Source organism: Lissotriton helveticus, chromosome 5_1, assembly GCF_964261635.1.
Source record: "Lissotriton helveticus chromosome 5_1, aLisHel1.1, whole genome shotgun sequence".
Classification (NCBI taxonomy): Eukaryota; Metazoa; Chordata; class Amphibia; order Caudata; family Salamandridae; genus Lissotriton; species Lissotriton helveticus.
The window spans coordinates 1254367163-1254381580 of NC_136065.1; positions in this window are offsets into that span (position 1 = coordinate 1254367163).

Sequence of the window (14418 nt, forward strand, 5' to 3'; positions counted from 1 at the left end):
CTTGCTTGAATCCAGTGGCAAAGTGAGCAAGGGACTCACGTCTGAGCATACCCTGCCACACTTATGGCGGCCAAAAGCGGTACAAAAGGGGGTGGTGATGGACGGAGCATCTGAATCAATCAAACACTCACACCCAGTCAAAGGATCTGGGTTTAATCCATCACCGTTCTTTAGCCCACTCTGCCACCCCAGTTAAGACATGGCTATATGCAAATCAGTCTGACCCTGTGCCTCATGGGAACAGTCCAGCCCGAACTGCCAAGCCATGCCTTTCCTGGACCGGAAACAAGCTTCCGAGGACCGGTTTCTGGCATTCCAGCCGTCTTCAGCCCGGCTTGCTTGAATCCGGTGGCAAAGTGAGCAAGGGACTCACGTCTGAGCATACCCTGCCACACTTATGGCAGCCAAAAGCGGTACAAAAGGGGGTGGTGATGGACGGAGCATCTGAATCAATCAAACACTCACACCCAGTCAAAAGATCTGGGTTTAATCCATAACCATTCTTTAGCCCACTCTGCCACCCCAGTTCAGACATGGCTATATGCAAATCAGTCTGACCCTGTGCCTCATGGGAACAGTCCAGCCCGAACTGCCAAGCCATGCCTTTCCTGTACCAGAAACAAGCTTCCGAGGACCGGTTTCTGGCATTCCAGCCGTCTTCAGCCCGGCTTGCTTGAATCCAGTGGCAAAGTGAGCAAGGGACTCACGCCTGAGCATACCCTGCCACACTTATGGCGGCCAAAAGCGGTACAAAAGGGGGTGGTGATGGACGGAGCATCTGAATCAATCAAACACTCACACCCAGTCAAAAGATCTGGGTTTAATCCATCACCGTTCTTTAGCCCACTCTGCCACCCCAGTTCAGACATGGCTATATGCAAATCAGTCTGACCCTGTGCCTCATGGGAACAGTCCAGCCCGAACTGCCAAGCCATGCCTTTCCTGGACCGGAAACAAGCTTCCGAGGACCGGTTTCTGGCATTCCAGCCGTCTTCAGCCGGGCTTGCTTGAATCCAGTGGCAAAGTGATCAAGGGACTCACGTCTGAGCATACCCTGCCACACTTATGGCGGCCAAAAGCGGTACAAAAGGGGGTGGTGATGGACGGAGCATCTGAATCAATCAAACACTCACACCCAGTCAAAAGATCTGGGTTTAATTCATCACCGTTCTTTAGCCCACTCTGACACCCCAGTTCAGACATGGCTATATGCAAATCAGTCTGACCCTGTGCCTCATGGGAACAGTCTAGCCCGAACTGCCAAGCCATGCCTTTCCTGGACCGGAAACAAGCTTCCGTGGACCGGTTTCTGGCATTCCAGCCGACTTCAGCCCGGCTTGCTTGAATCCAGTGGCAAAGTGAGCAAGGGACTCACGTCTGAGCATACCCTGCCACACTTATGACAGCCAAAAGCAGTACAAAAGGGGGTTGTGATGGACGGAGCATCTGAATCAATCAAACACTCACACCCAGTCAAAGGATCTGGGTTTAATCCATCACCGTTCTTTAGCCCACTCTGCCACCCCAGTTCAGACATGGCTATATGCAAATCAGTCTGACCCTGTGCCTCATGGGAACAGTCCAGCCCGAACTGCCAAGCCATGCCTTTCCTGGACCGGAAACAAGCTTCCGAGGACGGGTTTCTGGCATTCCAGCCGTCTTCAGCCCGGCTTGCTTGAATCCAGTGGCAAAGTGAGCAAGGGACTCACGTCTGAGCATACCCTGCCACACTTATGGTGGCCAAAAGCGGTACAAAAGGGGGTGGTGATGGACGGAGCATCTGAATCAATCAAACACTCACACCCAGTCAAAGGATCTGGGTTTAATCTATCACCGTTCTTTAGCCCACTCTGCCACCCCAGTTCAGACATGGCTATATGCAAATCAGTCTGACCCTGTGCCTCATGGGAACAGTCCAGCCCGAGCTGCCAAGCCATGCCTTTCCTGGACCGGAAACAAGCTTCCGAGAACCGGTTTCTGGCATTCCAGCCGTCTTCAGCCCGGCTTGCTTGAATCCAGTGGCAAAGTGAGCAAGGGACTCACGTCTGAGCATACCCTGCCACACTTATGGCGACCAAAAGCGGTACAAAAGGGGGTGGTGATGGACGGAGCATCTGAATCAATCAAACACTCACACCCAGTCAAAAGATCTGGGTTTAATCCATCACCGTTCTTTAGCCCACTTTGCCACCCCAGTTCAGACATGGCTATATGCAAATCAGTCTGACCCTGTGCCTCATGGGAACAGGCCAGCCCGAACTGCCAAGCCATGCCTTTCCTGGACCGGAAACAAGATCCGAGGACCGGTTTCTGGCATTCCAGCCGACTTCAGCCCGGCTTGCTTGAATCCAGTGGCAAAGTGATCAAGGGACTCACGTCTGAGCATACCCTGCACACTTATGGCGGCCAAAAGCGGTACAAAAGGGGGTGGTGATGACGGAGCATCTGAATCAATCAAACACTCACACCCAGTCAAAGGATCTGGGTTTAATCCATCACCGTTCTTTAGCCCACTCTGCCACCCCAGTTAAGACATGGCTATATGCAAATCAGTCTGACCCTGTGCCTCATGGGAACAGTCCAGCCCGAACTGCCAAGCCATGCCTTTCCTGGACCGGAAACAAGCTTCCGAGGACCGGTTTCTGGCATTGAAGCCGTCTTCAGCCCGGCTTGCTTGAATCCGGTGGCAAAGTGAGCAAGGGACTCACGTCTGAGCATACCCTGCCACACTTATGGCAGCCAAAAGCGGTACAAAAGGGGGTGGTGATGGACGGAGCATCTGAATCAATCAAACACTCACACCCAGTCAAAAGATCTGGGTTTAATCCATAACCGTTCTTTAGCCCACTCTGCCACCCCAGTTCAGACATGGCTATATGCAAATCAGTCTGACCCTGTGCCTCATGGGAACAGTCCAGCCCGAACTGCCAAGCCATGCCTTTCCTGTACCAGAAACAAGCTTCCGAGGACCGGTTTCTGGCATTCCAGCCGTCTTCAGCCCGGCTTGCTTGAATCCAGTGGCAAAGTGAGCAAGGGACTCACGCCTGAGCATACCCTGCCACACTTATGGCGGCCAAAAGCGGTACAAAAGGGGGTGGTGATGGACGGAGCATCTGAATCAATCAAACACTCACACCCAGTCAAAAGATCTGGGTTTAATCCATCACCGTTCTATAGCCCACTCTGCCAACCCAGTTCAGACATGGCTATATGCAAATCAGTCTGACCCTGTGCCTCATGGGAACAGTCCAGCCCGAACTGCCAAGCCATGCCTTTCCTGGACCGGAAACAAGCTTCCGAGGACCGGTTTCTGGCATTCCAGCCGTCTTCAGCCGGGCTTGCTTGAATCCAGTGGCAAAGTGATCAAGGGACTCACGTCTGAGCATACCCTGCCACACTTATGGCGGCCAAAAGCGGTACAAAAGGGGGTGGTGATGGACGGAGCATCTGAATCAATCAAACACTCACACCCAGTCAAAAGATCTGGGTTTAATTCATCACCGTTCTTTAGCCCACTCTGACACCCCAGTTCAGACATGGCTATATGCAAATCAGTCTGACCCTGTGCCTCATGGGAACAGTCCAGCCCGAACTGCCAAGCCATGCCTTTCCTGGACCGGAAACAAGCTTCCGTGGACCGGTTTCTGGCATTCCAGCCGACTTCAGCCCGGCTTGCTTGAATCCAGTGGCAAAGTGAGCAAGGGACTCACGTCTGAGCATACCCTGCCACACTTATGACAGCCAAAAGCGGTACAAAAGGGGGTTGTGATGGACTGAGCATCTGAATCAATCAAACACTCACACCCAGTCAAAGGATCTGGGTTTAATCCATCACCGTTCTTTAGCCCACTCTGCCACCCCAGTTCAGACATGGCTATATGCAAATCAGTCTGACCCTGTGCCTCATGGGAACAGTCCAGCCCGAACTGCCAAGCCATGCCTTTCCTGGACCGGAAACAAGCTTCGGAGGACCGGTTTCTGGCATTCCAGCCGTCTTCAGCCCGGCTTGCTTGAATCCAGTGGCAAAGTGAGCAAGGGACTCACGCCTGAGCATACCCTGCCACACTTATGGCAGCCAAAAGCGGTACAAAAGGGGGTGGTGATGGACGGAGCATCTGAAACAATCAAACACTCACACCCAGTCAAAAGATCTGGGTTTAATCCATCACCGTTCTTTAGCCCACTCTGCCACCCCAGTTCAGACATGGCTATATGCAAATCAGTCTGACCCTGTGCCTCATGGGAACAGTCCAGCCCGAACTGTGAAGTCATGCCTTTCCTGGACCGGAAACAAGCTTCTGAGGACCGGTTTCTGGCATCCCAGCCGTCTTCAGACGGGCTTGCTTGAATCCAGTGGCAAAGTGATCAAGGGACTCACGTCTGAGCATACCCTGCCACACTTATGGCGGCCAAAAGCGGTAAAAAAGGGGGTGGTGATGGACGGAGCATCTGAATCAATCAAACACTTACACCCAGTCAAAAGATCTGGGTTTAATCCATCACCGTTCTTTAGCCCACTCTGACACCCCAGTTCAGACATGGCTATATGCAAATCAGTTTGACCCTGTGCCTCATGGGAACAGTCCAGCCCGAACTGCCAAGCCATGCCTTTCCTGGACCGGAAACAAGCTTCCGAGGACCGGTTTCTGGCATTCCAGCCGACTTCAGCCCGGCTTGCTTGAATCCAGTGGCAAAGTGAGCAAGGGACTCACGTTTGAGCATACCCTGCCACACTTATGGCGGCCAAAAGCGGTACAAAAGGGGGTGGTGATGGACGGAGCATCTGAATCAATCACAAACACTCACACCCAGTCAAAAGATCTGGGTTTAATCCATCACCGTTCTTTAGCCCACTCTGCCACCCCAGTTCAGACATAGCTATATGCAAATCAGTCTGACCCTGTGCCTCATGGGAACAGTCCAGCCCGAACTGCCAAGCCATGCCTTTCCTGGACCGGAAACAAGCTTCCGAGGACCGGTTTCTGGCATTCCAGCCGTCTGGAATTTTAGACAATGGCGATATGCAAATCAGCTCTGACCCTGTTGCCCCATGGGAACAGTCCAGTCCGAACTACAAAAGCCATGTCCTTCCCAGAACGGAATGAAGCATCCGAGGACCGGACCGGTTTCGAGGTAACACCTCTCTTCAGCCCGGCTAGCTTGACTCCAAGTGGTGTGGAGTGCCTGGGACCCACGTCTGGGCATCCCCAGCGCACTTAGGGCGGCAATTGCAAAAACAACAAGTGATGGACTGAATGTGGATCAATGTCACACACTCCCCCAGTCAAAAGATCTGGGCCCAAATCCATCGTTTTTTTGCACTCCACACCACCCTGGGTTAGACAATGGCGATATGCAAATCAGCTCTGACCCTGTTGCCCCATGGGAACAGTCCAGTCCGAACTACAAAAGCCATGTCCTTCCCAGAACGGAATCAAGCATCCGAGGACCGGACCGGTTTCGAGGTAACACCTCTCTTCAGCCCGGCTAGCTTGACTCCAAGTGGTGTGGAGTGCCTGGGACCCACGTCTGGGCATCCCCAGCGCACTTAGGGCGGCAATTGCAAAAACAACAAGTGATGGACTGAATGTGGATCAATGTCACACACTCCCCCAGTCAAAAGATCTGGGCCCAAATCCATCGTTTTTTTGCACTCCACACCACCCTGGGTTAGACAATGGCGATATGCAAATCAGCTCTGACCCTGTTGCCCCATGGGAACAGTCCAGTCCGAACTACAAAAGCCATGTCCTTCCCAGAACGGAATCAAGCATCCGAGGACCGGACCGGTTTCGAGGTAACACCTCTCTTCAGCCCGGCTAGCTTGACTCCAAGTGGTGTGGAGTGCCTGGGACCCACGTCTGGGCATCCCCAGCGCACTTAGGGCGGCAATTGCAAAAACAACAAGTGATGGACTGAATGTGGATCAATGTCACACACTCCCCCAGTCAAAAGATCTGGGCCCAAATCCATCGTTTTTTTGCACTCCACACCACCCTGGGTTAGACAATGGCGATATGCAAATCAGCTCTGACCCTGTTGCCCCATGGGAACAGTCCAGTCCGAACTACAAAAGCCATGTCCTTCCCAGAACGGAATCAAGCATCCGAGGACCGGACCGGTTTCGAGGTAACACCTCTCTTCAGCCCGGCTAGCTTGACTCCAAGTGGTGTGGAGTGCCTGGGACCCACGTCTGGGCATCCCCAGCGCACTTAGGGCGGCAATTGCAAAAACAACAAGTGATGGACTGAATGTGGATCAATGTCACACACTCCCCCAGTCAAAAGATCTGGGCCCAAATCCATCGTTTTTTTGCACTCCACACCACCCTGGGTTAGACAATGGCGATATGCAAATCAGCTCTGACCCTGTTGCCCCATGGGAGCAGTCCAGTCCGAACTACAAAAGCCATGTCCTTCCCAGAACGGAATCAAGCATCCGAGGACCGGACCGGTTTCGAGGTAACACCTCTCTTCAGCCCGGCTAGCTTGACTCCAAGTGGTGTGGAGTGCCTGGGACCCACGTCTGGGCATCCCCAGCGCACTTAGGGCGGCAATTGCAAAAACAACAAGTGATGGACTGAATGTGGATCAATGTCACACACTCCCCCAGTCAAAAGATCTGGGCCCAAATCCATCGTTTTTTTGCACTCCACACCACCCTGGGTTAGACAATGGCGATATGCAAATCAGCTCTGACCCTGTTGCCCCATGGGAACAGTCCAGTCCGAACTACAAAAGCCATGTCCTTCCCAGAACGGAATCAAGCATCCGAGGACCGGACCGGTTTCGAGGTAACACCTCTCTTCAGCCCGGCTAGCTTGACTCCAAGTGGTGTGGAGTGCCTGGGACCCACGTCTGGGCATCCCCAGCGCACTTAGGGCGGCAATTGCAAAAACAACAAGTGATGGACTGAATGTGGATCAATGTCACACACTCCCCCAGTCAAAAGATCTGGGCCCAAATCCATCGTTTTTTTGCACTCCACACCACCCTGGGTTAGACAATGGCGATATGCAAATCAGCTCTGACCCTGTTGCCCCATGGGAACAGTCCAGTCCGAACTACAAAAGCCATGTCCTTCCCAGAACGGAATCAAGCATCCGAGGACCGGACCGGTTTCGAGGTAACACCTCTCTTCAGCCCGGCTAGCTTGACTCCAAGTGGTGTGGAGTGCCTGGGACCCACGTCTGGGCATCCCCAGCGCACTTAGGGCGGCAATTGCAAAAACAACAAGTGATGGACTGAATGTGGATCAATGTCACACACTCCCCCAGTCAAAAGATCTGGGCCCAAATCCATCGTTTTTTTGCACTCCACACCACCCTGGGTTAGACAATGGCGATATGCAAATCAGCTCTGACCCTGTTGCCCCATGGGAACAGTCCAGTCCGAACTACAAAAGCCATGTCCTTCCCAGAACGGAATCAAGCATCCGAGGACCGGACCGGTTTCGAGGTAACACCTCTCTTCAGCCCGGCTAGCTTGACTCCAAGTGGTGTGGGCCCAGATCTTTTGACTGGGGGAGTGTGTGACATTGATCCACATTCAGTCCATCACTTGTTGTTTTTGCAATTGCCGCCCTAAGTGCGCTGGGGATGCCCAGACGTGGGTCCCAGGCACTCCACACCACTTGGAGTCAAGCTAGCCGGGCTGAAGAGAGGTGTTACCTCGAAACCGGTCCGGTCCTCGGATGCTTGATTCCGTTCTGGGAAGGACATGGCTTTTGTAGTTCGGACTGGACTGTTCCCATGGGGCAACAGGGTCAGAGCTGATTTGCATATCGCCATTGTCTAACCCAGGGTGGTGTGGAGTGCAAAAAAACGATGGATTTGGGCCCAGATCTTTTGACTGGGGGAGTGTGTGACATTGATCCACATTCAGTCCATCACTTGTTGTTTTTGCAATTGCCGCCCTAAGTGCGCTGGGGATGCCCAGACGTGGGTCCCAGGCACTCCACACCACTTGGAGTCAAGCTAGCCGGGCTGAAGAGAGGTGTTACCTCGAAACCGGTCCGGTCCTCGGATGCTTGATTCCGTTCTGGGAAGGACATGGCTTTTGTAGTTCGGACTGGACTGTTCCCATGGGGCAACAGGGTCAGAGCTGATTTGCATATCGCCATTGTCTAACCCAGGGTGGTGTGGAGTGCAAAAAAACGATGGATTTGGGCCCAGATCTTTTGACTGGGGGAGTGTGTGACATTGATCCACATTCAGTCCATCACTTGTTGTTTTTGCAATTGCCGCCCTAAGTGCGCTGGGGATGCCCAGACGTGGGTCCCAGGCACTCCACACCACTTGGAGTCAAGCTAGCCGGGCTGAAGAGAGGTGTTACCTCGAAACCGGTCCGGTCCTCGGATGCTTGATTCCGTTCTGGGAAGGACATGGCTTTTGTAGTTCGGACTGGACTGTTCCCATGGGGCAACAGGGTCAGAGCTGATTTGCATATCGCCATTGTCTAACCCAGGGTGGTGTGGAGTGCAAAAAAACGATGGATTTGGGCCCAGATCTTTTGACTGGGGGAGTGTGTGACATTGATCCACATTCAGTCCATCACTTGTTGTTTTTGCAATTGCCGCCCTAAGTGCGCTGGGGATGCCCAGACGTGGGTCCCAGGCACTCCACACCACTTGGAGTCAAGCTAGCCGGGCTGAAGAGAGGTGTTACCTCGAAACCGGTCCGGTCCTCGGATGCTTGATTCCGTTCTGGGAAGGACATGGCTTTTGTAGTTCGGACTGGACTGTTCCCATGGGGCAACAGGGTCAGAGCTGATTTGCATATCGCCATTGTCTAACCCAGGGTGGTGTGGAGTGCAAAAAAACGATGGATTTGGGCCCAGATCTTTTGACTGGGGGAGTGTGTGACATTGATCCACATTCAGTCCATCACTTGTTGTTTTTGCAATTGCCGCCCTAAGTGCGCTGGGGATGCCCAGACGTGGGTCCCAGGCACTCCACACCACTTGGAGTCAAGCTAGCCGGGCTGAAGAGAGGTGTTACCTCGAAACCGGTCCGGTCCTCGGATGCTTGATTCCGTTCTGGGAAGGACATGGCTTTTGTAGTTTGGACTGGACTGTTCCCATGGGGCAACAGGGTCAGAGCTGATTTGCATATCGCCATTGTCTAACCCAGGGTGGTGTGGAGTGCAAAAAAACGATGGATTTGGGCCCAGATCTTTTGACTGGGGGAGTGTGTGACATTGATCCACATTCAGTCCATCACTTGTTGTTTTTGCAATTGCCGCCCTAAGTGCGCTGGGGATGCCCAGACGTGGGTCCCAGGCACTCCACACCACTTGGAGTCAAGCTAGCCGGGCTGAAGAGAGGTGTTACCTCGAAACCGGTCCGGTCCTCGGATGCTTGATTCCGTTCTGGGAAGGACATGGCTTTTGTAGTTCGGACTGGACTGTTCCCATGGGGCAACAGGGTCAGAGCTGATTTGCATATCGCCATTGTCTAACCCAGGGTGGTGTGGAGTGCAAAAAAATGATGGATTTGGGCCCAGATCTTTTGACTGGGGGAGTGTGTGACATTGATCCACATTCAGTCCATCACTTGTTGTTTTTGCAATTGCCGCCCTAAGTGCGCTGGGGATGCCCAGACGTGGGTCCCAGGCACTCCACACCACTTGGAGTCAAGCTAGCCGGGCTGAAGAGAGGTGTTACCTCGAAACCGGTCCGGTCCTCGGATGCTTGATTCCGTTCTGGGAAGGACATGGCTTTTGTAGTTCGGACTGGACTGTTCCCATGGGGCAACAGGGTCAGAGCTGATTTGCATATCGCCATTGTCTAACCCAGGGTGGTGTGGAGTGCAAAAAAACGATGGATTTGGGCCCAGATCTTTTGACTGGGGGAGTGTGTGACATTGATCCACATTCAGTCCATCACTTGTTGTTTTTGCAATTGCCGCCCTAAGTGCGCTGGGGATGCCCAGACGTGGGTCCCAGGCACTCCACACCACTTGGAGTCAAGCTAGCCGGGCTGAAGAGAGGTGTTACCTCGAAACCGGTCCGGTCCTCGGATGCTTGATTCCGTTCTGGGAAGGACATGGCTTTTGTAGTTCGGACTGGACTGTTCCCATGGGGCAACAGGGTCAGAGCTGATTTGCATATCGCCATTGTCTAACCCAGGGTGGTGTGGAGTGCAAAAAAACGATGGATTTGGGCCCAGATCTTTTGACTGGGGGAGTGTGTGACATTGATCCACATTCAGTCCATCACTTGTTGTTTTTGCAATTGCCGCCCTAAGTGCGCTGGGGATGCCCAGACGTGGGTCCCAGGCACTCCACACCACTTGGAGTCAAGCTAGCCGGGCTGAAGAGAGGTGTTACCTCGAAACCGGTCCGGTCCTCGGATGCTTGATTCCGTTCTGGGAAGGACATGGCTTTTGTAGTTCGGACTGGACTGTTCCCATGGGGCAACAGGGTCAGAGCTGATTTGCATATCGCCATTGTCTAACCCAGGGTGGTGTGGAGTGCAAAAAAACGATGGATTTGGGCCCAGATCTTTTGACTGGGGGAGTGTGTGACATTGATCCACATTCAGTCCATCACTTGTTGTTTTTGCAATTGCCGCCCTAAGTGCGCTGGGGATGCCCAGACGTGGGTCCCAGGCACTCCACACCACTTGGAGTCAAGCTAGCCGGGCTGAAGAGAGGTGTTACCTCGAAACCGGTCCGGTCCTCGGATGCTTGATTCCGTTCTGGTAAGGACATGGCTTTTGTAGTTCGGACTGGACTGTTCCCATGGGGCAACAGGGTCAGAGCTGATTTGCATATCGCCATTGTCTAACCCAGGGTGGTGTGGAGTGCAAAAAAACGATGGATTTGGGCCCAGATCTTTTGACTGGGGGAGTGTGTGACATTGATCCACATTCAGTCCATCACTTGTTGTTTTTGCAATTGCCGCCCTAAGTGCGCTGGGGATGCCCAGACGTGGGTCCCAGGCACTCCACACCACTTGGAGTCAAGCTAGCCGGGCTGAAGAGAGGTGTTACCTCGAAACCGGTCCGGTCCTCGGATGCTTGATTCCGTTCTGGGAAGGACATGGCTTTTGTAGTTCGGACTGGACTGTTCCCATGGGGCAACAGGGTCAGAGCTGATTTGCATATCGCCATTGTCTAACCCAGGGTGGTGTGGAGTGCAAAAAAACGATGGATTTGGGCCCAGATCTTTTGACTGGGGGAGTGTGTGACATTGATCCACATTCAGTCCATCACTTGTTGTTTTTGCAATTGCCGCCCTAAGTGCGCTGGGGATGCCCAGACGTGGGTCCCAGGCACTCCACACCACTTGGAGTCAAGCTAGCCGGGCTGAAGAGAGGTGTTACCTCGAAACCGGTCCGGTCCTCGGATGCTTGATTCCGTTCTGGGAAGGACATGGCTTTTGTAGTTCGGACTGGACTGTTCCCATGGGGCAACAGGGTCAGAGCTGATTTGCATATCGCCATTGTCTAACCCAGGGTGGTGTGGAGTGCAAAAAAACGATGGATTTGGGCCCAGATCTTTTGACTGGGGGAGTGTGTGACATTGATCCACATTCAGTCCATCACTTGTTGTTTTTGCAATTGCCGCCCTAAGTGCGCTGGGGATGCCCAGACGTGGGTCCCAGGCACTCCACACCACTTGGAGTCAAGCTAGCCGGGCTGAAGAGAGGTGTTACCTCGAAACCGGTCCGGTCCTCGGATGCTTGATTCCGTTCTGGGAAGGACATGGCTTTTGTAGTTCGGACTGGACTGTTCCCATGGGGCAACAGGGTCAGAGCTGATTTGCATATCGCCATTGTCTAACCCAGGGTGGTGTGGAGTGCAAAAAAACGATGGATTTGGGCCCAGATCTTTTGACTGGGGGAGTGTGTGACATTGATCCACATTCAGTCCATCACTTGTTGTTTTTGCAATTGCCGCCCTAAGTGCGCTGGGGATGCCCAGACGTGGGTCCCAGGCACTCCACACCACTTGGAGTCAAGCTAGCCGGGCTGAAGAGAGGTGTTACCTCGAAACCGGTCCGGTCCTCGGATGCTTGATTCCGTTCTGGGAAGGACATGGCTTTTGTAGTTCGGACTGGACTGTTCCCATGGGGCAACAGGGTCAGAGCTGATTTGCATATCGCCATTGTCTAACCCAGGGTGGTGTGGAGTGCAAAAAAACGATGGATTTGGGCCCAGATCTTTTGACTGGGGGAGTGTGTGACATTGATCCACATTCAGTCCATCACTTGTTGTTTTTGCAATTGCCGCCCTAAGTGCGCTGGGGATGCCCAGACGTGGGTCCCAGGCACTCCACACCACTTGGAGTCAAGCTAGCCGGGCTGAAGAGAGGTGTTACCTCGAAACCGGTCCGGTCCTCGGATGCTTGATTCCGTTCTGGGAAGGACATGGCTTTTGTAGTTCGGACTGGACTGTTCCCATGGGGCAACAGGGTCAGAGCTGATTTGCATATCGCCATTGTCTAACCCAGGGTGGTGTGGAGTGCAAAAAAACGATGGATTTGGGCCCAGATCTTTTGACTGGGGGAGTGTGTGACATTGATCCACATTCAGTCCATCACTTGTTGTTTTTGAGAATACAACGTTAACATGGCGTTATTTTCCCGCACTGGACTGCGATGTGAAGAGTTGCGTTAAGCTAATTTTGCGATGACACGGTCTTGAGAATATCCCCCAATGTGTACTCTAGTCTGCCTGCCTGTATTCTGCTCTTCTTCCCAGCATGGTTCCATCTGGCAGATCCCGTATGGGCTGCATGTGTTTTGTATCTAAATACACCGTTTGCTACAGAAGTATTGTTTGTGAGCACTGTGAATAACATTGTTATTATATAGCACTACTCTAACCTAGAAATTGTAAAAGGCTGAATATTTGAACTTGTGTGTCTGCAGCCTGCTCAAGTCCACAGCATGTGCATAAACCACAGTGCTGTCTCGATGTCTTGATAATGGCCCTCTCCCTGTTCTACTGATCGGGATTCTGTTTATTTATTGATGATGCTAAAATATCAGTTATTGACCATCTCTCTTCCTCCTCGAGGAGCCTTTTTATGTACTAAAAAGTCTTGGCTGCTATTGTAGGCATTGGCAATAGCCAAGGGACAGGTAATTATACAGTGAAATATGCACTCTTTTTCATATATTGCTTTCCTTTCAACGTCACATTTCAAAACACTGCAACCTTTTGTGTGTGAAGTAGGAGGGAATGGATTGGGAGTAAAGACAAATTTGACACTAAGAATAAACAGATAAATAAATGGGGGTCGCTGGTATAGTTTGAAGTGCTTGTGAGTGTGATTTTGGAGAAAATGACAGTGATTAGTTGCCACAATGGCCTAGCACCAGTACCTGCTCCTTCGCCAAGGTTGAGGAGTGTCACCCCACTGCTGTATGCAGTGTAAAAAAAGGAAAAATACAATTTTAACTCATTTATTATCATTTTATTTTTTCCTATTACAGCATCTCTGTGGAGCGGGGCTGCTCTCAGAGCAGGGGGAGAAGTGGTTTGCACATAGCATGTTCTCCATGCAGCTGCATTACAGCCTGTGTGGAGAATGTGCCCACCTCTCCAGCCCATGGCTGAGCGCCGTGTCACGGCGCTTAAACAAATCACAATGCTGCATTGCAGCGTTGTGATTGGCTGCAGGGAGCGTGGGAACCCTGGTGTTTCGTGCTTCCTGTTTCCCCCAAGAAGCCAGGAAGAGGGCACGGGAGCCTGCCTGCCGGCTGGGAGGTTAGTGATATTATTTTTTTAACCTACACTTCGGCTCCCCACCTCACTGCTGCTTCCAGGTAGCAGCCACAACTTCCTTTTTTTTCTTTTTTTTTTTGTGTCCTCATATATGCCACCAGTAGATGTTTGCTCTAGATAGGCGTTCTCCAGGCCACTGACACAAACCTTCTTTTCCGACCCATGTGTTCGTGGATAGCCAATGGAGATTGCCCAGAGGTAGGGCTGTTACCCGTCCAACTTCCTCTTGTGATGTTACTTGCTACTGAGGAAGGACAGGACCACAAGACCTCTGGCATAATCATTGGACTATTTAGTTTATTTCTCACTCCATACATGCAAGGCTGACCACAGGTTAACAGACCTCTCACCCCCACATAGTAAATCCAATCTACTCACCGCCATGATGTTTTTAAGGCAATCTGCAAATTTTGGAGGGAGTACCGACTTCCACTCTTTGCAGATCTCTCTTCTGGCGATGACTATTACATAAAAGATAAACTGTGATATATTGCTATTAATGTCATAAACAGATGGGAGACCAAAGAAAACCAATCTAGGGGTACATATAAAAGGAAATGAGAGTACCTCTTCTAAAAAACCACACACGTGTCTCCAGAAATTGCTTAATTCAGGACATTCAACAAACATATGTATGTCATTAGCTTCTTGAGACTGACATCTAGGACAAAAGTATTGAGCTGCCGACAT